The sequence below is a fragment of the Oncorhynchus keta genome, chromosome 16, assembly GCF_023373465.1.
Source record: "Oncorhynchus keta strain PuntledgeMale-10-30-2019 chromosome 16, Oket_V2, whole genome shotgun sequence".
NCBI classification, from domain to species: domain Eukaryota; kingdom Metazoa; phylum Chordata; class Actinopteri; order Salmoniformes; family Salmonidae; genus Oncorhynchus; species Oncorhynchus keta.
Genome location: NC_068436.1, coordinates 15,035,622 through 15,063,008, shown reverse-complemented (window position 1 = coordinate 15,063,008; position 27,387 = coordinate 15,035,622). Strand labels below are relative to the sequence as shown.

Below are 27,387 nucleotides of genomic sequence, written 5' to 3'. Positions count from 1 at the left end.
CTCACCCGAGCAGATCAGAGCCCTGGCCTCACCCGAGCAGATCAGAGCCCTGGCCTCACCCGAGCAGATCAGAGCCCTGGCCTCACCCGAGCAGATCAGAGCCCTGGCCTCACCCGAGCAGATCAGAGCCCTGGCCTCACCCGAACAGATCAGAGCCCTGGCCTCACCCGAACAGATCAGAGCCCTGGCCTCACCCGAACAGATCAGAGCCCTGGCCTCACCCGAACAGATCAGCGCCCTGGCCTCACCCGAACAGATCAGCGCCCTGGCCTCACCCGAACAGATCAGCGCCCTGGCCTCACCCGAACAGATCAGCGCCCTGGCCTCACCCGAACAGATCAGCGCCCTGGCCTCACCCGAACAGATCAGAGCCCTGGCCTCACCCGAACAGATCAGAGCCCTGGCCTCACCCGAACAGATCAGAGCCCTGGCCTCACCCGAACAGATCAGAGCCCTGGCCTCACCCGAACAGATCAGAGCCCTGGCCTCACCCGAACAGATCAGAGCCCTGGCCTCACCCGAACAGATCAGAGCCATGGCCTCACCCGAACAGATCAGAGCCATGGCCTCACCCGAACAGATCAGAGCCATGGCCTCACCCGAACAGATCAGAGCCCTGGCCTCACCCGAACAGATCAGAGCCCTGGCCTCACCCGAACAGATCAGAGCCCTGGCCTCACCCGAACAGATCAGAGCCCTGGCCTCACCCGAACAGATCAGAGCCCTGGCCTCACCCGAACAGATCAGAGCCCTGGCCTCACCCGAACAGATCAGAGCCCTGGCCTCACCCGAACAGATCAGAGCCCTGGCCTCACCCGAACAGATCAGAGCCCTGGCCTCACCCGAACAGATCAGAGCCCTGGCCTCACCCGAACAGATCAGAGCCCTGGCCTCACCCGAACAGATCAGAGCCCTGGCCTCACCCGAACAGATCAGAGCCCTGGCCTCACCCGAACAGATCAGAGCCCTGGCCTCACCCGAACAGATCAGAGCCCTGGCCTCACCCGAGCACAGCCAGCAATGGCCTCACCCAAACAGATCAGAGCCCTGGCCTCACCCGAGCACAGCCAGCAATGGCCTGTGAGGAATGCAAACTAAAAGCTTTGTTGTTATTTTTTCGGGTTAAGATTTTAACCGGATTAACAATGCTGTGTGTTTTTTTTCACCCTCCCTTCAATTGTTTTTCCATCCACAGAGTTCCCTTTGTTAGCGGGCCAAGCTCTGAGTAGGGACGAACAGCCAGGAGGAGAGGAGAGAGAACTCCGGGTGGGAAGAGCATCGTCCTGCTGTCCTACTCTGTCAACAGGAGAGTCGACCCTGGAGAAATAAACAGGCTGGCTGAAGGAGGAACTTTACATGGGCACACACACACACACACACACACACACACACACACACACACACACACACACACACACACACACACACACACACACACACACACCACGTATGCAGCCGTGCACGGCAGAAACGCACACACACAGAGAAACGCACGTTAATACACACACACACCCTTTGAAATTCTAATAGACCTACATTCATGGCACAACCCTGCAAAAACCCTAACACTCCTTACAGTCATGAAGTAAACATGCCGACGCAGGGTTCAAGAGGTCTGCTCGACCCCGCCCCGCTCCCACACAGTATACTCCGCCCTAAAATATCTACATTTAATAATCACTGTTTATTCAACCATAAAACAAGAACAACCAAAAACAGCCTCCAGATAATACACAGAGCAATTAACTCAGTCTGTGTACAACTGGTCCTGTCCAGCATGAACTGCAGCCTAACCTAACCCAAGCAGCACACATTAGCATGTTGTTGATGCGTTGCTCTGTTGCGGTCAGAGAAAAGAGGAGGGCGACCCCTCTCTCTGATACATGACAAAGCACCCCGGGGTCAGGTTACCCTGTAGGGACACAGACAGGGCCATGGGGTGAGGTTACACTGGGGGAGAGAAAGAGCGAGAGGTTAGGCCAGGCCTCGGTCGTGTTCATTTTTTGCTAAGCATTTCTTATTGGACAAGCTCAGGTAGTTCCTTCCCGTTTCAGTAGTTTTTCTACCGTTTGGTGCCTAATGAAAACGACCCTGGTTTAAAACAGACATGGGGACATTTGACAGACGCTCTTATCCAGAGAAATTAGGGTTAAGTGCCTTACCTCAAGGGCATGTTGACAGATTTTTCACCTAGTTGTCTTGGGGATTCGACCCAGAGACCTTTCAGTTACAAGCCCAACGCTCTTAGCCACTAGGCTACCTGCCACTCTGCTGCTGTCCATAGTAACAGTTGGTCTGACTAGTTTCAATGGTGCTGGTTGTTGAAGAAGGCTTGTTTGAGTGGTGCTTCACTGCAACTTCAATACAGAGTACTTGATTAAGGGGTGCTTTTCCCATATTAGCAGACCGTGTGTCGGGGTAGGAGGGAAATGGTCAGGGATGAAGAGCTGAGGGAAAATATGAGCAATGAGAATCACTCAAAAGCTCTCTCTCCACTGACCCACACACCCCATGTGGCCATTCCATTCAGCACACCTCTACTCTAGTTAACACTTAGCTAAACCTGTCCCTGTAAACCCCTGCCAGGTTCCTATCCAGTGAAACTGCACACAACCAGAAATGCCATTGGTGTCCCCAGCCAGACAGCCAATGGCATCTCGCTGACACATACTTTCTATTGTCAGTGGAAAACAGGCCAAAAAGCTCTTCACAACAACCACACATGACAGTGAGTGATGCACACAGTAGCTGAATAGCAGCACTGTTCGACAGTAACTGTCCACAGACCTAGCCTGGTTCCAGATCAGTTTGTGTGATCATGCCAACTCTTTATGACCCTTGTGACAATTACCATAAGAGATGGCAAGACAGCACAAACAGATCTGGAACGAGGCCTGCACAGACCTACCGTGTGCTATCGATCCTGAAAAGGCCAGCAGTGGCAATGAAGACGCTAGCAGTGCTGAACCCCTGTTACTGTCCTCTTCTCCATTGTAATCAATGAGGCACAGAAGTCAATAACCCAATAGTCCCCAAACTGATCCGAGAGCAGTCGTTACTGATCACAGAACACAGCTAATCCAGTTTGGTCTACTTCACAAGGCCCAAGACGATAGAGTAGATCTCAACTGATCACAAATCAGTCCTTACATACAACCAACCAAACAATCGAAGTAGTAACCAAGTGTGTGTGTTGACTCTTCACTGTCCGGGGGAGTGGAGTGGGACTGGGTGGGACGAGACAGGAGGAGCCCCTGGTGCAGCAGCTGTCCCCCCCTCCTCCCTCTCCCCAAGCGCCCTCCCCTGCCCTCTGATAGGGTGTGATGCAGGAAGAGACCCATGTGCCCGCTCCAGCCTCCAGCCAGACAGAGACACCATTGAGGGGATGACCGGGAGGGCTGGATGGGGGAATGCCATCCGAGTGGAGTCACACTGTTGCCATCAGGGCCCCACTGACCCAGAGACAAAGACAGAGAAGAGAGGGGGAGAAGGGGAGAGAGATGGAGTGTCTGAGAGGGAGATGGATGAACAGTATAGAGAGAAGAGAGAGGTAAAGGAGGAAGAAGACAAGAATGACTGAGAAAGAAGATAAGCGGGAGAGAGAGAAAGCTAATACAATATACTTGAAGCACTTTACCACATTGGGGGTTTCCCCCCCATTGAAGACTGGTTATGGGGTGTGGGGGGTGAATCAGAGTGACAGGGACAGACGTTAGGGAAGGGGGTAACAGTGGGTGGGGCACGGGGCCATCAACCGCCACATTCCTGGCTATGGCCTTGGTCCTGCCCTCCGCCCTGCCCTCGGCCCTGCCCTCCTATCCAGAGAACAGTGGCCTTTGTTGGGCTTGACTTTATCAAGCTGCCCCATGGAATATCTGGAGCTCCAGGGCTCCAGTCACAACCTTCTGCCTGATAGATAGGGGCCACAAGGGGCCCAGAGTTTTAGAGATTCCCAACTACCCAATCGTCTGCCCATACATATGTATTAATATACTGGAGTCTTGAAATATCAACTGCTGTACATATGATGTAGTATATATTGTGTAAATTCATGCAGTGTACATACGTATAGATTGAATTTGGATTACTGTCAGTGCTATTTGGCTGTTAATTGGATACGTGCCGTTATGTCTTGATTTCCAGAGTAAAAAAAATAAAAAATAAATGGTTTACTATGACATTTTACTGCATTGTTAGGAGCTAGTAACATCCGCTACATCTGCTAAACTGTGTACGCGACCAATAAACTGATTTGATTACTGTACCAACACTGACATATTGGGAAGTTGGCAACAATACCAACCCATCATACATATATGTAGCCTAGCGTCTGGTTTATTAGTGATAAACACAGACCCAGATTAAAACCAAACAATACCAACCCATCATACAGCATGATGTAGCCTAGCGTCTGGTTTATTAGTGATAAACACAGACCCAGATTAAAACCAAACAATACCAACCCATCATACAGCATGATGTAGCCTAGCGTCTGGTTTATTAGTGATAAACACAGACCCAGATTAAAACCAAACAATACCAACCCATCATACAGCATGATGTAGCCTAGCGTCTGGTTTATTAGTGATAAACACAGACCCAGATTAAAACCAAACAATACCAACCCATCATACAGCATGATGTAGCCTAGCGTCTGGTTTATTAGTGATAAACACAGACCCAGATTAAAACCAAACAATACCAACCCATCATACAGCATGATGTAGCCCATTAGTGATAAACACAGACCCATTAAAACATTAAAACAAGACCCAGATTAAAACCAAACAATACCAACCCATCATACAGCATGATGTAGCCTAGCGTCTGGTTTATTATAGTGATAAACACAGACCCAGATTAAAACCAAACAATACCAACCCATCATACATATATGTAGCCTAGCGTCTGGTTTATTAGTGATAAACACAGAACCCAGATTAAAACCAAACAATACCAACCCATCGTACAGCATGATGTAGCCTAGCGTCTGGTTTATTAGTGATAAACACAGACCCAGATTAAAACCAAACAATACCAACCCATCATACAGCATGATGTAGCCTAGCGTCTGGTTTATTAGTGATAAACACAGACCCAGATTAAAACCAAACAATACCAACCCATCATACAGCATGATTATAGTGATAAACACAGACCCAGATTAAAACCAAACAATACCAACCCATCATACAGCATGATGTAGCCTAGCGTCTGGTTTATTAGTGATAAACACAGACCCAGATTAAAACCAAACAATACCAACCCATCATACATATATGTAGCCTAACGTCTGGTTTATTATAGTGATAAACACAGACCCAGATTAAAACCAAACAATACCAACCCATCATACAGCATGATGTAGCCTAGCGTCTGGTTTATTATAGTGATAAACACAGACCCAGATTAAAACCAAACAATACCAACCCATCATACAGCATGATGTAGCCTAGCGTCTGGTTTATTATAGTGATAAACACAGAACCCAGATTAAAACCAAACAATACCAACCCATCATACAGCATGATGTAGCCTAGCGTCTGGTTTATTATAGTGATAAACACAGAACCCAGATTAAAACCAAACAATACCAACCCATCATACAGCATGATGTAGCCTAGCGTCTGGTTTATTAGTGATAAACACAGACCCAGATTAAAACCAAACAATACCAACCCATCATACAGCATGATGTAGCCTAGCGTCTGGTTTATTAGTGATAAACACAGACCCAGATTAAAACCAAACAATACCAACCCATCATACAGCATGATTATAGTGATAAACACAGACCCAGATTAAAACCAAACAATACCAACCCATCATACAGCATGATGTCCTGGTTTTTATTATAGTGATAAACACAGACCCAGATTAAAACCAAACAATACCAACCCATCATACAGCATGATGTAGCCTAGCGTCTGGTTTATTATAGTGATAAACACAGAACCCAGATTAAAACCAAACAATACCAACCCATCATACAGCATGATGTAGCCTAGCGTCTGGTTTATTATAGTGATAAACACAGAACCCAGATTAAAACCAAACAATACCAACCCATCATACAGCATGATGTAGCCTAGCGTCTGGTTTATTAGTGATAAACACAGACCCAGATTAAAACCAAACAATACCAACCCATCATACAGCATGATGTAGCCTAGCGTCTGGTTTATTAGTGATAAACACAGACCCAGATTAAAACAAACAGACCTGGTTTATTATAGTGATAAACAGATTAAAACCAAACAATACCAACCCATCATACAGCATGATGTAGCCTAGCGTCTGGTTTATTATAGTGATAAACACAGAACCCAGATTAAAACCAAACAATACCAACCCATCATACAGCATGATGTAGCCTAGCGTCTGGTTTATTAGTGATAAACACAGACCCAGATTAAAACCAAACAATACCAACCCATCATACAGCATGATGTAGCCTAGCGTCTGGTTTATTAGTGATAAACACAGACCCAGATTAAAACCAAACAATACCAACCCATCATACATATATGTAGCCTAACGTCTGGTTTATTATAGTGATAAACACAGACCCAGATTAAAACCACTCCTGTACTTAGTGTTTATAATGGAGAATCTTCTTTGAAAGCCATTTAAAGTAGTCCAGGCGTGGGCTTAATCTCTGTGCAACCGCCCTCGACTGTTCTAACATACTAACTAACGTCTATTACATAGTCTAACTGTGGCACATCTCATAATAAACAACCAAATGATGCAATAGTGACAGTGAACATTCCAGAAGTATAAGCGCACCAGCTGGTTGGGGAGTTCCACCAGGCTATAATCCTAATCAAAGAATGTTCTGGAAGGGGAAGAGAGAAGAAGAATGGGACATTATGCCGCCATTGAGGACAGTGATTAATGACAAGCTCCGGTACTGTAGCTAGAAATGAGGCCAGACAGCTGGAGGAGCTGGCTGGTGTTTAACAACCGTGAGACAGCCGCACCTTGGAGTAGGACTGCTGCCGATCTAGGATCAGTTTCACCTTTTAGATAGATCTTAATGAATATGATTACATAGACAGGCCAGACCTGGATCCTCGATCAGCGTTCCTACTTTGAGAAACTATGTGAATATGGGCCAGGCAACATGATATTCAATATATTCTTTATCATTGCTAACTACATAGTAGCTTCTTCCTGCACTTGGGGGCTAATTCTATTGAAAAAGGTAGCTAATGCACCCGAAGAGCCTTTAAGAGCACAGATGGCTACAGATGGTCCTCCAGGGTAGATAAATGGCACACTTAAAACACATCCATATACTCTACATATCCGATGGTTTGAGAGTTAAAGCTTGAATCCTTAATTGGGCTACAATCATTTTTGGTCTTATAAATTAATGATATATACCTATTAAGTTCCACTGTCATAACCTATCAGCACCCAAAATATTAGCCTGTTTTACTCCAATGTTTATTAATTAAGTAAATGTAAACAAACAGGGTATAGTCTCAAAACATGGTTAAAACTATCATTTTGATAGCATGGCTGGTCTGTCCTTGCATTCATAGCTTGGTCTATGAATGAGACTGGTTCTATTTCTTTAGGTCCATTCCTTAACCAAAAGAGGCGGGTGGAGGCTTTATTGTTTCAAACAAATAGTTCAACTTTAAGCAAGGCAGGGCTTGGGCTTTTTGGGATGCCTGCCACAGTAGCACTGTCAACTGAACAGATAGGACGGTGTTGTTCCTAGGATACCAGCGCCAGCGACTGACTAGCAGGCGAAGCAAATTGTAAGTGTGAAATGGGCCCTGGCTCGTGTGCCAACGAGGGCTAATGTGGCACAGCGTGTGTCCTGCTGGACCGTCGGACTCAACGAGCCGGAACAGTGGAGTCCAGTCCGTTTGGAATGACAACAGGAGTCACTGACCACATAGCCACTGCTAATCATAAGCTCTTGCATTGGTCGTAATAGTGGAAACTGACAGTGTTTGGTTGGTCAGGGATTTAGCCATGGTGCTAGTTTGCGGGGGAAATTAGCGGTCTATTATATAGCTGTTAAAGTTCAGATTTAGCTTGGTTGCCTCTTCATAAAGGGCCTACCTGCACATTGAACAGATATTCCCACATTGAGCCAGGTGGGGTGGTGAATGGTTCAGGGGGTGTGTTACGATGTCAGCAGCTCAACAAGGAGTACCACAGATTGGCCTAGTAAATCAACTGACTCACTCAGGCATGAGCCAAGAACAGGAGATACACACAAAGAAGACCGAAAACAAACTTGGCACTGGAATCGGATATGCACTACAGTAAACCAGGAAATTAACTTGAAGGGTTTAAATCGGTCTTGGTAAGTGTAGCGAACCAACGTAACACCACGAGACGAATCATAACCCACTGACTGACTGGGTTACATAACTGATCAGAGAGGTTACTGGGGCTGTTTGTGTAGGAATTTGTGACCAGAGTCCAGCTGTCCCAACTACATATATAAACACACACAGCTGCTACCTTTGAGAGGAAAGACTAAGCCAGGCACGCTGGCTTGTGTTCAGTGTGTGTCAAACATGTCAGGGCAGAGTCCCGGGCCACCACCCCTCGTACTGCTGGCACTGCCACCAACACAGGGTTACAGTGCGTCAGCTGCAGCAGTCTGCCTAGCTACAACACAGTCAGTCACCTTCGCTGACAAACAACCACCTCTCACTATTATATTTAACACTGCAGGCCTATGCTGCCTAGTGACAAGTGAACGCATGTGGGTTGGCACAATATGAAAACAAAAATCAAGGCCAAGTTTACATTCTTTTAAATGTTTTTGACATTTAGCAGACACTCTTACAGAGCAACTTACTGTAGTGAGTACATACAAGTCACGTAAAAAGTAGATAATTACTGTTAAGGAAATAAGGTTGCAATGTACAAAGGAAATTGACCGCTGAAAACGTTGCCATTGCCTCAAAGTAAATGCATCGTTATGGCTGAGACTCAGTTTCTGCAGGGGAGTGATGACACTATGGTAAACCCTAACCAACTCACCAACCTCGTCAAAAGCCACTTTCCTCATTTCCCCATCTAGTCATTACCAGATGGATTGGGATTCCCTTCCTTCCCACTTCCCAGTGCTCCAAGGGCCAGAATAGGTCATACTGCCTCTGCCTAGACGATACTCCGGGAGGTGGAAACTGCATGAGGTCTAAAGGCACACGCCCTGTGGTTAGCTCTGAGGCTATTATGTCTGTGTCGTAGTGGAGAGTCAACCATTACCCCTCTGGTTCTCTCCCTCTCTATCCCTTTCCCTGGTTCAAAACAAGAGAATATGTTAACTTTAAATGGATGGAGCAGCTATGTTTTTACGGTCTCTCTCCTACACTCAAGACAGCAGGTGCCTCACGAAATATCCCTTTCTCTCAGTCCCCCTTTCTTCTTTCGGCCATTGTGTGTGTTTAGTAAGGGGTGAGGTGAGGTCAGATTGTTTTACGGTCTTGACCTGAATAATGATACAATTGTAAACCATCTTTTCTCTTAAGAGTTTCAAAGGGAGAGACTAACAAAAGACTAGCGTATTAAAGTCTGTTGATTTATGAAAGGAAACGTCTGGATGATCATCTCCTGAACCCTTTTGCTCCCATGACTGAGTCAGTTGTCAGTATTAGCCTGGAACGATCCCTTACTCAGATTGTTGTTAGCATTAGCGTAGAACTCTGCTTAAAATCAGACCTGTGGAATGCAATAGATTTATTCTGTTTTTCTGTGTTTGGTATTAGCAAAAGCATGGGGCTAACAGCGATACGCATTTGTAGCATAGCATTGGCACAACTCACTTTGTACATGTTTTTAGCATTATAATAGCCTAGCTCCCTCAGTGACTGGTGTGGTTGTTAGCAGTATAAGCCTAGCATAGCTCCCTCAGTGGCTTTGGGTGTGTTAGCATTTAGCGCTGGGCCCAGCAAAAGCAATCTTGGCGGAGTTGGGATGGAGAAAGAGGGAGAGAGAGGGCGCCGGGGGCGTGTGACCTGCAGCTCCAGCTGCACTGACTCATCCCCGGCTGGGAACAGCCTCTCCGTTTGTTCCTCTGACAACAGCTTCTCTCCAAGCCCAGAGAGAGAGAGAGAGAGAGAGACAGAGGAGAGAGAGGGGGAAAGAACCCGAGAGAGACAGGACAGAACCAGAGAGGAGACGGGAGTGAGCATGGAGGAGGAGGGAGGGAGAGGAAAGGAGTGGAGAGGGGAGAAGAGGTCAGGGTATCGATGATGCCATAACAAATAACAAGATGGCTTGGTGACACTAACAAAGAACGGGGTTACATATTTTCAGGCCGGCCAGTCTGTAGACAGTGAATGCTTTTCTTCCAGACGAGGTCACGTGGAGGTGACGTACAACCAAACCCTTCTCATATGGACTACAGCCATATGAGATTTATGGACTAAGCCATAAAGAAACAATGAGCAGTCAGTAGTCCAAGGGGAAAATAACAACCCAGAGAGGTACAGTTGATGGCAGAAGTTTACATACACCTTAGCCAAATAGATTTAAAGTCACTTTTTCACAATTCCTGACATTTAATCCAAGTAAAAATTCCCTGTCTTAGGTTAGGATCACCACTTTATTTTAAGAACATAAAAAAAGTCAGAATAGTAGAGATTATGATTGATTTCAGCTTTTATTTCTTTCATCACATTCCCAGTGGGTCAGAAGTTTACATACACTCAATTAGTATTTGGTAGCATTGTCTTTAAATTGTTCAACTTAGGTCAAATGTTTCAGGTAGCCTTCCACAAGCTTCCCACAATAAGTTGGGTGAATTTTGGCCCTCCTGACAGAGCTGTTTGTAGGCCTCCTTGCTCACACACGCTTTTTCACTTATGCCCACACATTTATAGGATTGAGGCCAGGGCTTTGTGATGGCCACTCCAATACCGTGACTTTGTTGTCCTTAAGCCATTTTGCCACAACTTTGGAAGTATGCTTTAGGGTCATTGTCCATTTGGAAGACCCATTTGCAACCAAGCTTTAACTTCCTGACTGATGTCTTGAGATGTTGCTTCAATATATCCACATAATTCTCCATCCCCATGAAGCCATCTATTTTGTGAAGTGCAGCAAAGCACCCCCACAACAGGATGCTGCCACTCCTGTGGTTCACGGTTGGGATAGAGCCTCCCCCTTGCAAGCCAAAGAACCCCCCCCCCCCACGATCTTTGTCCCCATGTGCAGTTGAAAACCGTAGTCTGGCTTTTTTATGGTGATTTTGGAGCAGTGGCTTCTTCCTTGCTGAGCAGCCTTTCAGTTTATGTCGATAAAGGACTCTTTTTACTGTGGATATAGATACTTTATTACCCGATTCCTACAGCATCTTCATAAGGTACTTTGTTATTGTTCTGGGGTTGATTTGCACTTTTCACACCAAAGTACGTTCATCTCTCGGAAACACGTCTCCTTCTTGAGCGGTATGACGGCTGCGTGGTCCAATGGTGTTTATACTTGCATACTATTGTTTGTACAGATGAACTTGGTACCTTCAGGCGTTTGGAAATTGCTCCCAAGTATGAACCAGACTTGTGGAGGTCTACAATTTATTTGATGAAGTCTTAGCTGATTTCTTTTGATTTTCCGATGATGGCAAGCAAAGAAGCACTGAGTTTGAAGGCCTTGAAATACATCCACAGGTACATCTCCAATTGACTCAAATTATGTAATTTAGCCTATCAGGAGCTTCTAAAGCCATGACATAATTTTCTGGAATTTTCCAACCTGTTTAAAGGCACAGTCAAATTAGTGTATGTAAACTTCTGACTCCCTTTAATAGATTATTTCACTTATAATTCACTATGTACAATTGTTGGAAAAATTACTTGTCATACACAAAGCAGATGTCCTAACCGACTTGCCAAAACTATAGTTTGTTAACAAGAAATTTGTAGAGTGGTTAAAAAACGAGTTTTAATGACTCCAACTTAAGTGTATGTAAACGTCTGACTTCGACTACATCTCTCTAGCCCTGACTAACAGTAGCAGCCTCGGTTCCAGCCATGTGTTGTGGTGAATAGAGGAGTCTTGTGGGAGAGAGGCAGCTAGGGAGAAGAGAGCTAGTTGAGGCATTAGGTGCGGTAACCTGAGAACCAAGCGTTCTTCAGCTACCACCCCCCATTCCACAGCAACCTCCTCTCAGCTCTGCCTGTAAACCAAACTACTAACTTGTTCCTCTCTCCCTCCATCTTGCTCCCTCTACCTTGAACAAACAGATCTGTAGGTTCTCAAGTCAGGTTCCGCTCGAGCACCAGGATAGAACAAGATGAGGGAAAACCCACAGACCACGGTGTACGCGCGTCATTGGCCCTTCTTATTAGAAGCCACACAGCGATACGTTGCAGTCATCTCTCACACGTTGGTTGGTTTGCCTTTGATTACGCTTTGCTTTTCCAGACTGTGAACGCATGAACTGTGCTTTGAAAAGGTCCCACAAACAAAGACGGTGCCGTGACGCAGGTCATTTCAACACAATAACCCTCGTTGAGATCTTGGTTTCCCAGCAAGCATGTGTTCTAATCAAGTGTGTTTCAGAGCATATGTAGCCTAGATTCTATGGGGCATTCTGGGTAGTGGAGCATTTGTTGTTTTTCTTATAGAGCTGCTCATGTAGGCAGGCAGGCCACAGGACTGTGTTTGTGCAACAGTGCTGGGAAAAGGGAGAGACAGTGGGAGGAGCCATTCTGGAACTTTTCCTGTTCCATGTTCATGACAGATGCGAGACGCATTCAGTTGCAATACCATTGGCTCTGGCATTCATCATAATGCTGTCCTCTTTAAAAGTTCAGTGTTGCAACAGGTATACAAGTCAAGCTTTCCAGTAATGACTTGGGAGAAGCCAATAAAAACACAGACCTGCTGGAAATAGTATTCGAAGAACTAGACGTGAAAGCACTAGTGAGAATCAACCCCCACCATATATAAGGATAAACTTCATTTTTTTATTATCGTGAAATAGCTCTCTGCTTACTCAAAAAGGTCCTGAAACCAACCACACATTCTGAATGACGCCGCAGCCCAACTTTAGGGCTTATAAACAAATACAATCGCGTACACCGTTGTGGTACGCCAAGCCAATCAGCAAGGACCCCAAGGCCGTCCCAAACAATGCCCGTTATTAAAGTAGAGTATTAGAAAGCGTCAGAGGTTTTGGCGCTCGCGGCCTTGGTGATGAGGTCTGGAGAGCGAGGGAGGTTGGGGGCACAAAAGCCTCTCTATGCTTAGCCCAGCAGCTTGCATAAATCAGTCTTTGTTTTCTGGGCATGTCTAAGATTCTTGCTGCTAAACAGCTATTTTTACATCCTCATAGGCCACAAGAGATAATATGGCGGTCAGCGAAGGCCAGTTGACGCTCGAGCAGTGTGTATGCCCTTTGGCTGAGTGTCTGTCCAGGCGTCATCCCCCTCTTCCGCTGGAGGGAAGGGGGACTTCCATCTGCAGGCAGGCCGGCCTGAGGTCCAGCTGCCTGGAGACTGGTGGTCAGTGGTCAGTCCCTTCTCCTGTTATTCACTGCCATCAACATGTGACCTGGGATCAGCTTTGCCTGCCAGCAAATGTCACTTTAATCACTAGCAACAACATAACAGGTCCTGATCTGCTTATAAAGGCAAATTGTGCACACAAAGGCATGAGTATGGCACCTCTAGAGGTTTGGGGGAAAAAAACAGAGTGATGATACTGGTGCTGATACATTGAACAGTGTTATCACAGTTTTCTACTAGAGAAGGTAACCGTCAGTGTGTCGAAAGGCCATTGACAAACCACCCAACTGCCACAATGTGAATTTATTCAAGGTTCCTCTGAAGTGAGAAAAGGCCTCCCTTGTTTCTGTTCTAATCAGTGGGAGTCGGTATGTGTCCTAACAATCCTCCCTGGCCAGACAGGAACCCAGGGAGAGAGAAGAGAGACAGAGGTACAGGCCAGCCGCCCCTGCAGACACACACACACACAGAGCCAGAGAATAAGAGAGAGGGAACGAGAAAGAGCCACGCGAGGGCAGGAAATGAGGGCTAGGAGCTGGAGGAGCGATGGCAGTTTGAGACCGAGGAGCAATGGCAGTTTTCCCCGCGAGTGAGCGGGAGAGAGACCGAACAGAGAGAAAATGGTCTCTGTGATAGTCAGCATCCGGCTCTGTCCAACCTGGCACAGTCGTTAGGGGAATTCAAAACCCATCTAAACCGCTGGTACATTTCATGCCAAACAGACATAGGAGGCCAAAATAAAATAGTTTAACAGAAAAAGGTGGCAAGTGTTTCAGTTCACAGCTATTGTAAAGCCATTGGTTTTCAATCAGTAATAAAATACTGAGCTAACACCTAAACAAGCATGAGTGGATTTAATAGTACTCCCTCCAACAACTGAATAGAACAAACATCTGGATCTATTTGTTCAGTAAAAGTAGAGTACGGCTGCCTGGTCCTCCTTACGCCAGCCTCTCACATGTCGCCCAAAGTCAACGAGACAGACCCTGTCAAATACAAAGCAGCAGGAGCAGAACAGAAGCTCCTGTTACGTTGAGAGAGATCAAGCCAAAAAGGAGACCGCAAAACACCTCGACCCCTCTGTGACCCCGTTCTTCCACCACAGATGAGTGAGAGTTTCAGCCCATGCTGCTCCACTAACACACACACACTCCACAGGTGAGTTTCAGTCATCTCACCTGGCCTCTCCCAGCAACCCTCTTGGCAGTTTTAATCCCCTTGTACACACACACAAACACACACACACACACAATCTCAAGGTATTTGATATTGCCTCCCCTGGCTGACACACTGTCCAAACAAACACACAGGAGACCGAGCGTTCCCTTTACTGTACCTTACGAGTGCTGCGCGCAGGGTTTTGAAGTCTCCTTGAGCGTCTGGTTAAATTGTGAGAGTGTTGTCTGCTCTCCTGTCTTTACGGAGAGGTGCAGTGTGTTGTGTGGGGCTGCAGTGTGACCTCTCCCTCCTCTGACTTCCTGTGTAGTGTAATCAGGTGGTCCCAGACCTCCTTAACTGCCAGCAGCACACAGCAGAAAGCAGCAGCCACGAGCCAGCAACCCACCACTAAATCAGAGGGGGAGGGCCAGACAGGCAGGGGTGGAGTGTGTGTGTGTTAAAAAAAAAAATGCACCCCAATATACACATATATCTGGAAAGATAGTGAAACGATTACCCAAGAGCATCTCTGAAAAGCAAACACACACACACACATTCCCATTCCACTAAAAAAGTTGATCATGTTTCATTTCACTGACATTGATGCATAACTGACTTCAGCAGTCATGAGTCTTCCTCTAATATTGGCACTCTTTTCCTCCTCTTTGAGAACGAGGATATGGTCATCGTTTCACACACACAACTTATCAGAACCACAACATTTTCAAAATTCCCCTCAGCACTAACAGTAACTAAAAGACAAAAACCTTGCTTCCGGCCAGTAAACAAAATGTCGCTGTTAGGAATCTGCCGCTCTGCTCTTGAGCAAGGCAGTTAACCCCCAACATCAACTGCTCCCCGGGGCGATTCAGAAGGGTTGAGTTAGACACGTTAGACATTTCGGTTGAACACATTCAGTTGTGCAACTGACTAGGTATCCCCTCCCCTTTTCAGTAAGACGGGTTTACATGCTGTGCAAGCAGAAAAATGTCCCTAATAACCCTGTTGTGGATAGATCTGACATCAGGCTACATCATGGGACTTGAATAAATGTCCCTAATAACCCTGTTGTGGATAGATCTGACATCAGGCTACATCATGGGACTTGAATAAATGTCCCTAATAACCCTGTTGTGGATAGATCTGACATCAGGCTACATCATGGGACTTGAATAAATGTCCCTAATAACCCTGTTGTGGATAGATCTGACATCAGGCTACATCATGGGATCTGAATAAATGTCCCTAATAACCCTGTTGTGGATAGATCTGACATCAGGCTACATCATGGGACTTGAATAAATGTCCCTAATAACCCTGTTGTGGATAGATCTGACATCAGGCTACATCATGGGACTTGAATAAATGTCCCTAATAACCCTGTTGTGGATAGATCTGACATCAGGCTACATCATGGGACTTGAATAAATGTCCCTAATAACCCTGTTGTGGATAGATCTGACATCAGGCTACATCATGGGACTTGAATAAATGTCCCTAATAACCCTGTTGTGGATAGATCTGACATCAGGCTACATCATGGGACTTGAATAAATGTCCCTAATAACCCTGTTGTGGATAGATCTGACATCAGGCTACATCATGGGACTTGAATAAATGTCCCTAATAACCCTGTTGTGGATAGATCTGACATCAGGCTACATCATGGGACTTGAATAAATGCAGAAAATTTACTAAATAAAAAACATACTACAGTGACGTGTTATTTTTGCTAAAGAATATTTGATTCGCAGTTCAGACATAACGTTTGTATGTGACAGTTAGAGTTGTACCCTGTTATGACTTACACCAAATATGTTGTCCTCTCACACTATTCAAACCCATCAATCAATAAACAGCGTATGAAGCTCTAAGCCTATACTAAAGATCACATATTGCCAACAAATAATCTTGAACTAAAAACACCAAATATTTTAGAATTCCTCTACATACTTGACAATGGTTAATCAATATCCAAAAACGGGATAGGTTTTTTCTGCAAACCCACACGTTCTCTTTGTTGTGGCACCAATGTGAGGGGTTATGGTGGAGTAAACAGTGTCGCTGTGGTGTGGGAATAATCACGAACCTGGGGAGCTGTGTTCACATTTCCCTAAAAAAGGGGAACCGGCCCTCGTAATTCAAGTGAACAGAACTCAGGCCACCTCTCAAAATGAAGTGCTCACGCCGCACAACAAATTAAACTATCAATGTGCTGGCAGACGCAGAGTCCACAAAAATTGGCTGAAATTGACCACGTGTGAATACTTTAAGTTCTTCCGCTTGTGTAACAGTATAACTTTAGACCGTCCCCTCGCCCATACCCGGGCGCGAACCAGGGACCCTCTGCACACATCAACAACAGTCACCCACGAAGCATCGTTACCCATCGCTCCACAAGAGCCACGGCCCTTGCAGAGCAAGGGGAACCACTACTTCAAGGTCTCAGAGCAAGTGACGTCACCGATTAAAACACTATTTAGCGCGCACCACCGCTAACTAGCTAGCCGTTACACTTGCATTACCGGTGCTGGCACATACACAGATCAAATAGACAGCTGGAACACAGAAAAAGCCGTTTCCATATCCTAATAATTCAAAAGATTGCTCAGAACGAGGTGTTACATCGACTAGGACCGTAGCCCAATTAAGACAAGCAGATATAGGTGTATACGTGACTAATGCCATAATCAGTTTGACATTGAAATATTAATGTGTTCAGTGTCACTTGAGACTTTAACCGATTTCCTGAATCCTGGGCCAGGTAAGAGTCTTTACTTCCTGTGCTCGGTTCGTTTCATCCTGGGCTTGGTTGCCACAATTACTGTATAATTGCGTAATGAACAACGGACTGAAGAGGGGACGATCGGGCATTCATGCAGTTCAGTCCATTTCCACAGTAACATGACCTCTAAACATTTAACTTTGTTGCTCCTTGCTGAAACAAGCAAGGTGTTGCGGCAAACAAGAATTTGGTTTTGCCTATGCAACACGCCCGCCCCCCCCTTCACAGGCCTCATAACCACGAAACAACATCTCAGCACTACCAGTAACAAAAAGATCTAAACTGAAAGACAAAGACTTTTGCTTCTCAGTAAGACAGCCACATTCCTTGCAGACAAAGCAGCAGGATTTTATTATTTTCCCAGCCAGTATCACATCTTGAGACTTCAACCAATCTCTTGAATCCCGAGCCAGCGAAGTCTTCCTTCCGGTGCAGTTTATGGTCCTGTTCCTGCACAGTTAATAAAAGAGGTTGGAGACTGCACGGTCTGCGTGGTCAGTTTCCTCCTGGGCCTGGTCGCCAAACACTCCCTATTTACAGAGCACACTGAACAAAAATATGAACCCAAAATGTAAAGTGCTGGTCCCATGTTTCATGAGCTGAAATAAAAGATCCCAGAAATGCCTAATACACACAAAGAGCTTATTTATCTCAAATGTTTGTTTATATCCCTGTTAGTGAGCATTTCTCCTTTACCAATATAATCCATCCACATGACAGGTGTGGCATATCAAGAAGCTGATTAAACAGCATGATCATTACACAGGTGCACCTTGTGCTGGGGACAATAAAAAGGCCACTAAAATGTGCAGTTGTGTCAAACAACGCAATGCCACAAATGCAATGTCACAAATGTCTCAAGTTTTGAGGGAGTGTGCAATTGGCATGATGACTGCAGGAATGTCCACCAGAGCTTGGCGTCAGGTGGATGTATTATCTTGACAAAAAGGATAACATGCTCACTAACAGGGGTGTAAACAAATATGTGCACAAAATTTGAGAGAAAAGCATTTGGAACACTTCTGGGATCTTTTATTTCAGTTACGTAACATGAGGACAACACTTTACAAGTTGTTTATATACTTCTTCAGTGTCCCCATAATATGACATTTGAAACTTGAGTAATGTTTAGGGTTCCTTTCTTACAGATTTCACTTGCTTTGGCAATGTGAACATATGTTTCCCATGACAAAAAGAGAGAGAGAGAGAGAGAGACCGTGAGACTAATTTATGCTGCAGCTCTTTGCTATTCACGAGAGTGGTGAGCGTAGCTTCTTGTAGTTGACCAATCATAAGTCACCAAAGCGGCAATAGGGTACAGTCAGAGCCTCCATGTGGGGCAAAAATTAGGAGATATATTAGAATTATAAATTAAAGGAGAAGGTTAGGCTACAATGACCAAGCACAATAGTAGGCTGCTACATTTATATTCTAGATGGAGTTGTTTGTAACTGTGTAGGACTCACGCTATACTATTAGTCTACTATAGAACACGTCTGATTGGTTGGTTGGTTGGTTGAGGTCACTCGTCTACCTCCTGCCTCCCTGTTCCCAATATCACTCGCTCACACTCACAGTAGCCCACACAGACACACACACACACACACACACACACACTGCTAGAGCGTCACTTCTCTACCTCCTTTCTTTATCAGCTCCGTTGCTAAGTGAAAATTGACACTTCTGCGTTGAGCTGTTCATTTCTGATCATTTTCTAAACCAATGAAGATGTCCAGTGAAAGCAGGATGTGCAATTTGTTGACATTACAACACAGTAAAGACTTGAATACACATTATCCTGAATGTTCATTAATAAAAACACCTGTTCAATTCACTGCTCTGTTGTGCTTGTTTACAGCGGGGCATTTCATAGCCAATCGTCAGAGGCACTCTAGTAACGTTACCTCACCAAAACTCTTACTGGGAGGAGTTACTGGGGCAGACTGTGGTCCTCTCAAGTCCACTAGTGTCGACTGACTGGTATGAAATGGACTGGCATGAACTGAACAAAGAGTTCATATTTAAAACCAAACACGCACTTAGTTGATAATTGATTGAAACAGGGGGCTGGGTAAGAGAGTGGTTGATACCAAGGCTTTGTCTGCCTTTAACAGAATATTCTGTGGGCACAAAGTCCACGTGCTCATTTAGAACACATACGGTGGGGGAAGGGGATTTTTGTCCAAATAGAATAAGAGTGGCCCTCTAAAAACAAAAAGGCACACAGCGAGTGACGTTGCCGAGCACCCAGGGTGAGGTCACGCATGACAGTCTAGACTGCAGCTCTGTGCATACTGACTAAGGTGCTTACTTTTTATACCTTCTCACTTTCTTTCCATCACTGCATAAATTGCTCTGTTTAACTGGCTAATTTGAGGCATTACCATGACAGGGAAAATAAATATATTCGGCCAACCCATCGTGATTAACTTGACATTAGGTCAGTTATAAAACTTCAGTTCAAACTAATTTTGCTTCCAATAAAATAAAATAAAAACTCTCCCACATCACAAGCAGGAGAAAATTAAACTGTATTTGCAAACCACAAATGGGAGGGGGGAAGAGACAACGACCACATCCAGACTGAGGTGAATAGATCATGCTGTCTCCAGGAAAACCACCATAGGGCTATGGGGCAATCAATCTAACACAACCACTCTACAGAGAGTCAGTCCCTAGTTCCTATCCCCAGCACCTGCACCGATATGTGAGCCAGCAGCAGGCTTGATGAAGGTGGAGACACAGGGCTGAGGAGGCCACACACTTCCATTACACAGCCCTTGGCTAATATGAATCATGGAGAATCCCCCTCAATTCCTGTGTGTGTTTAAGCAAAATAAAGAGGGGGGAAAAAAAGAGGGGAAAATGAGAGAAAAATAAAGTCATGCTAGTAAGAAAAGAGGTGGAGGAGGAGGAATGGGCTGAGGAGCAGCCGTGACCTTCTATTACAGCGACCTTGTAAACAACAACCATGCCAGGTGTAGGCTAACACCAGAGGGGTAATACTACCAAGCAAGATCAATGAGTTAGAAAGCAAACTTTGATAAACCACCAGAAATGCGTTTATTTTCTGGTTGATAAAAGGATGCTGAACTTAGATATGTGTTTTTGGTTGTTGAGTTGAGTAGACCATGCCCATTTCAAGTATCTTTCTAAAAACAATAGTTATTTCAGAATATTTAGGCACGTTAGCAGGCTAACTCCTTGATCCTGTTGCAGTGTGTGTGTGTGTATGTATATGTATATGTATGTATGTATGTATGTATGTATAGAGTCTAGCTCTCCCTCGCTCGAGCAAGCGAGCGCTCATCATGCTGTGCAGTAACACAACAGAGATGTACAAATAGCAAGGGGACAAGATTTGACTCTGGATGGGCTCTTCTGAATAAGGGCCAACATCAGAAGGAAAAAACAGTGGCCAGTCCACCTAATGTCGTCATCATATACTGTGACCTTAAACACTTTCCTCCCCCTGGAAATACACTGGCAGGACCTACATCTGCCGTGTAACATAAGGACGACCCTCTCTCTCCTCCTCTCTGTAAGGGAAAGGCCAGCTGTAAAAATAGCCTAGTTTATGCAGAGCACTGCTAACAGCAACAGAAAAGGGCATGGAATCAGCAGAAGTCTTCATACACATGAGGCCGCAATAACAACGGAGGAGACAGACTGGAGAATATGGCGACCCAAAAACCCCCAGACGCAGAGTTCATAAAACGTTTGCGTCGCTGAGACTAAGACTGACTAATGATGATTTCTGTGATGTTGCGAGAGAGAATTCTAAAAAAAAGAATCATTTTTAAACAGGAAAAAAAGGAGCTCCACTTCTCTCATGTTGTTTTCATATGACGCCAACAATGAAGTGACCCAACAGCCAAGGTACAGTATTCTGCCAAAAAGCTCTACACACAAACAACGGCAAGAGAAGCATCCTCACCGTACAATTCCATGTCCTGTTGAGAGGATATATCCTAAGTGAGGATGCATAGAGAGCATCCCATCTACATAGCCTTCCAGTATGGTGCTGTAGCTGTATGCATCAGACCCTGAGCTACACTAGCTGACTGGATGTGATCACTGTATTGATCTACCACGATGAACAAAACAAGCCTCCCTCCCTCCCCCTCCGCCGTCCCACAGTCCCGCTCTTTGATGTGCAGCTGTGAAATTCACACCCAGTGAGACGCCGTCACCGTCAGACCTCAAATCCCCCAACCGCCCTCTACACTGACAGTCCAAAGAACACAAATCCATGTTGGATAGTCCTGCTATCCAGCCAAACAGTACACACACACACACACACACACTTCTTCAAAGGCTTTCCTGTAGTCTTGGGACCACAAGTGTGCAGTACTGGAACAACACATTCTGCTTCTTCCCAGTTGAGATAACGGAGGTGCTTTAGTTCTTACCGGTCTGTGGGAGTGTTGGTCAGCTGGGAGGTGTTATCCAAAGATGCCCAGTTAGAGGCAGTTCCCCTGTCCACCAGATCCTACTTTCCCAATGTCCCATCTCTGCTGCTGTCCCTCTGTCATACTGTCACCCAACGCCGTACTACTGCTGCTGGGACGGCTAGTACTGTGTGACTGACTCTTAAGGCGAAGACAAGAGGAGCTCTCAGTCAGGGGTCAGGCCACAATCATTCATTAGGAAAGGCAGAGAAAGAAAGAGGGGGGTGGGGGGGCGAGAGAGTACAAGAGAGGGCGGGAGATCAATAGCACAGTAACAGTGTTCCCGTGGGAATGGCCTGGTTTTAGAAAACGAGGACCGTTTTTATCTCCCTCTTCAACTGGTTCCGTTTTCTCCACCACCTGCAACCCGAAACCCCCAGCGCCAGACAGGGTTGATGGTTGCCAGAGTGGAGAAATCCTCCCTCCCCACCACATCCCCCAGTACGTACAGCTCCAGTCAGCCCAGGTTAGGCTGCAGAGGCCTAAGGCGGGTAAAGCATTAACTATGAGTGAGTGGGCTTAAACATTACCGTGTTGGTTGATTTCCCATTGTTCATGGCTGAGAGAGCGTGGTTAAGTAACAGCTCTCACACAGCGACTGAACACACAAACACAACCACCGACTGAACAGTAGGTACTAATCCATTCCTCGGACGCCAAACCAAACACCCCCCCCGTCTCTCTCTCAATGTTTACCAGGAAACAGGGTCTTTTAGAAGAGAAAAACACAAGCGAGAGAGGAGAGACAAACGCACAAGGAAAAACCATCCCTTGCTGCTGGAAGTTTCCACTCTGTTGGCATTTTTCTCCTCTTTTTTTAATCTTCCTGGTCATCTGTTCCCAACAGACACACACGAACACACACGGACACACACACGGACACACACACGGACACACACACGGACACACGGACGGACACACACACGTACACACACGTACACACACACGGACACACACACGGACACACACACGGACGGACACACACACGGACACACACACGGACGGACACACACACGTACACACACGTACACACACACGGACACACACACGGACGGACACACACACGTACACACACGTACACACACACACACACACACACGTACACACACACACACACACACACACGTACGTACGTACACACACACACACACACGTACACACAGGGCAAAAAGACTTCCTGTTTTGCCTCCATTGTCACGCGGCAGGAGGTCCGTTGGTCAGGGCTAACTATAGATCCCCCATGTTGGACTTGGACCCATGGGAGGAGGGAATCCTTTAGGCGAGGGGCCCTGTTCTGAGTGTGAGGGGGAACTGGGGATGTCCTGTCCGTCCATCCATCCATCCAATGTCCCCTTTGGTCCCCCACAACTCCACAAGCAGTGTCATTTTGTTGTCTCAACGCAATACAGAGCGGAAGGGATTCACACACTGATTACACAGGTTAGATAATATACTGTATAGAGCAGGTTACAAACTCAATAACCCCATTTACATGGACATGCAAGTAAACCTAATGAGATTTAGCTCTCTTGAGAAAGGTCTACTGTTTATCCCAATGCTACCAGACAGAAAGGCTCTTATTGAGAGTGTTATTACCACAGGTACTGCCCAGCTTCCTCTCCTCGTCTTCAAATAATATACGTCGCCTACAACGGCCGCCCTGGAGGAGGCTTCACCTTACATAAGAGTGAGGGCGGATGGCACACTTCCACCGCCCACTTCCTGTCTCCCGCGTTACTGGGTTTTTAGCGCCGGCGTCAAACACTGTCCACACGCAACAGATAAACAAACAAACTGCGGACAGACGGATCTACAACGTCTGACTTTAAAGAAAGAGGCACCATAGGCGCCGAGTGAGGGTAGGTGTTACCCGCCAGACATGGGTGGTTCGAACATCATTTCCCCAACAACAAGTTTAAAAAAACATGCATATAGCAACAAGAGGAAAACATGGCTACCACTAGTATGACAACGAACTCAGGGGGCAAAGTTTTACCTGGTGGTGCCGATTCGGAGTGGAGACGGGTATAGGGAAGCGAAGACAGGAGCGTGGTAGCTAGTCATCCAAGCTGCTTGCCAGCCAGCCAGCGTTGAGCCGACCACCTCCGTCAAGCCTAACACCCTGCTCCAATAACCACTGGCCCACAGGAAGTAGACACAATGGACTGAAAATAACAGAGGCCACCTCCCCTCCACCCACCACCTCCTATTCCCCGCTCAGCTACGACAGGCTGTTTCCACCGAGAGGAGAGGGGCCTACACTAGCTAGGCCAGTGGTACAACGGTGAGGCAGGACAGAAAACACCCTCGCCGTCCGCCCCTCGCCAGGCTGTGGCCAAATGGAGTCAGGACCTTAGTTCTCCTTATGTCTGGCCCACAAGGCCTCAACAGGCCTGACATCCTGTTCAGTCCGTTCCAACCCGTTGTCATGCAAAGTTCATGACCCTACTAACAGATGGTCAAAAGATGATCATATGCCTAATAAGTCAGGGCTTCACCACTACCCATGAAGGACAGGTTAACTTTCTTACAGACACAACCACAGTATGTTGATGAAGCTGATGGAACCAGAGAGAGACAGCACTAATCAGTAGAGCTTCCACACTACAGCAGCAGGCTGTGGGTGGTGGAGACGCCAGTCAGACACATGACCAGACCTCACTGCCCACTGAGGGTGTGTGTGTGTGTGTGTGTGTGTGTGTGTGTGTGTGTGTGTGTGTTGTGTCATGTGGGTTTGCGTGCTCGAGTGTGAATGCTAGGGCTGTGACGATTACGGGATTTGGGGTAACAATTCATTCTCATGCAAATGAGTCATGATGGTCATTTTTTATTTGGAAAACAAATGTGCACTTCTAATGAATCTTCAAAATTGAGCTATGACATACTTTAAAGATTTCACTCCCGACCATGTGGTTCTGCTTACCCTCGTCACGGAAAAAAACATGACCCTCGTCACGGAAAAAAACATGACCCTCGTCACGGAAAAAAACATGACCCTCGTCACGGAAAAAAACACGAAAAAAAACACGACCTCGTACCCTCGTCACACGAAAAAAACACCCTTCACCACGACCCTCGTCACAGAAAAAAACAAAAAAACACTTAAAAAAACACCCCTCGTCACAGAAAAAAACACACCCTCCACAGAAAAACACTACCCTCGTCAAAAAAACACTACCCCTCGTCACAGAAAAAAACATTACCCCCTCGTCACAGAAAAAACCCTCGTCACAGAAACATTACCCTCGTCAAAAAAAAACATTACCCTCGTCACAGAAAAAAACACAGAAAAAAACACTACCCTCGTCACAGAAAAAAACATTACCCTCGTCACAGAAAAAACATTACCCTCGTCACAGAAAAAAACACAGAAAAACACTACCCTCGTCACAGAAAAAAACACTACCCTCGTCACAGAAAAAAAACACTACCCTCGTCACAGAAAAAAACACTACCCTCCCTCGTCACAGAAAAAAACACTACCCTCGTCACAGAAAAAAACACTACCCTCGTCACAGAAAAAAACACTACCCTCGTCACAGAAAAAAACACTACCCTCGTCACAGAAAAAAACACTACCCTCGTCACAGAAAAAAACACTACCCTCGTCACAGAAAAAAACACTACCCTCGTCACAGAAAAAAACACTACCCTCGTCACAGAAAAAACACTACCCTCGTCACAGAAAAAACACTACCCTCGTCACAGAAAAAAACACTACCCTCGTCACAGAAAAAAACACTACCCTCGTCACAGAAAAAAACATTACCCTCGTCACAGAAAAAAACATTACCCTCGTCACAGAAAAAAACACTACCCTTCAAGTTCAAAAAAACACCCAGTCACAGAAAAAAACTTACCTAAAAAAACATTACCCTCGTCAATATATTGAGAAAAAAGAAACGAAAAAATAAAAATGAATATATTGAGATGACAAAATATATATATACACGTTTAATGTCCATAATTGTCAGTTACACATTCATACAATTACTGTGGCAGCCATAGTGAATGCATGTATGTGTTTACATGTCTATACAAGAGTGTATGCATCTAACAGGGAATCCCTAGCCAGTATACACACTCTCCCTCTCTCCCTCTCCTAGGTCCCATCCTGAGTGTCTGAAGACAGTGACCAGCAGACGACACAGACCGTCTCTAATCCAATCAGAGAGCAGAGCGAACCCAGACTAAATCACATTTACTGCCCCGGGCTGCGTTGATTCAACCATAATCCAATTCCTCTGCTCTATGACTAAGGAGGAGGGAAAGGAAATGGGCCTGAAGTCACACTGACTATATTTAAAGATAAGGAAATGGAACGGACACAGTAACCGACACGTGGTTTGTGGGTGTGCTTGATGTCGCAAGGGACATCACGTTAGTGTTTCCTCACCAAACCATTGGAGTACACAGTGTACGAAACATGAACACCTTCCGAATATTGAGTTGCACCTTTTTTGCCCTCAGAACAAACTTAATTCATCGCAGCATAGACTCTACAAGGAAAGCGTTCCACAGGGATGCTGGCCCGTGTTGACTCCAGTGCTTCCCACAGTTGTGCCAAGATGGCTGGAGGTCCTTTGTGTGGTGGACCATTCTTGATCCACAAACTATTGAGTGTGGAAAAACCCAGCAGCGTTGCAGTTCTTGCACACTCAAAACGTTGTGCCTGGCACCTACTACCATACCCCGTTCAAAGGCACTTACATTTTTTTGTCTTGCCCATTCACCCTCAATGGCACACATACAAAATTCATCTCAATTGTATCAAGGCTTAAAAATCCTTCTTTAACCCGTCTCCTCCCCTTCATCTACACTGATTGAAGTGGATTTAACAAGTGACATCAATAAGGGATCATAGCTTTCACCTGTTCAGTCTGTCATGGAAAGAGCAGGTGTTTTGTACACGCAGTGTAAAATGAGTATTTACAAATGATTTGGTTCAACAACTAAAAAATATAGCGACCAACACGACTGCAATACGTGACCTTCTATAATCAAACACTCCTTATGGGGGCTAAAAGCTTGCAAATGTGAACGCTTCAACAAGTGAGTGAGAAGCAGTTTATTTTAAATCAAGTTATACCACACCTGTCTCCTCCTACAAGTGCATCCCTTTGAGGATCATAATCCTGCCCTTTCTATAGTGACTCCAGTCACATGACGTTCCTGTGTGTTTCTCCTCTAAGAAGCCTTAAAAAGGTGTTGGGCCTGTTGAGGCATGTTGTTCAGACAGCAAGGAGAGACACCTCCCCCTCTCCTCCAGTCCCTTGGAACCCTGCTCACTGGCCCAGATTATCACACCGATACCGTGCTTCACTTTCGATTGAAGGGGATCGTCTGTGAGCGCGTGCATAGTGTGTCTGTGATTTCCCATGTCAGCCATGAGGCAAACAATGCAGCAGGAGAAATGTCTCCTCACCACGAACCATTTCCCCCTCTCCTATTCTCGCTATGTCAGGCTCTGTCAATGGTCTCTCCTATCATTGCAGCCCCAAAA

The 27,387-nt window shown here is 45.8% G+C and overlaps 1 protein-coding gene across 12 annotated transcripts in view; it reads right to left on the bottom strand.

Annotated features, from left to right (window-relative positions):
- The window catches only part of LOC118376571 (GRB2-associated-binding protein 1-like), a 114,694-nt gene that overhangs the window by 58,716 nt on the left and 28,591 nt on the right, over window positions 1-27,387 (bottom strand). The window contains exon 1 of one of the 12 annotated variants that reach the window (XR_008065771.1): window positions 21,846-22,067. The exons of 9 other annotated variants lie outside the window; for them this stretch is intronic. The gene's annotated coding sequence lies outside the window, so the exon portion shown is untranslated. Of the gene's footprint in view, window positions 1-2,908; window positions 3,216-14,826; window positions 14,976-21,845; window positions 22,068-27,387 lie in introns of those variants that run through there. 2 more of the 12 variants (XR_008065772.1, XR_008065773.1) reach the window with 2 other exon arrangements.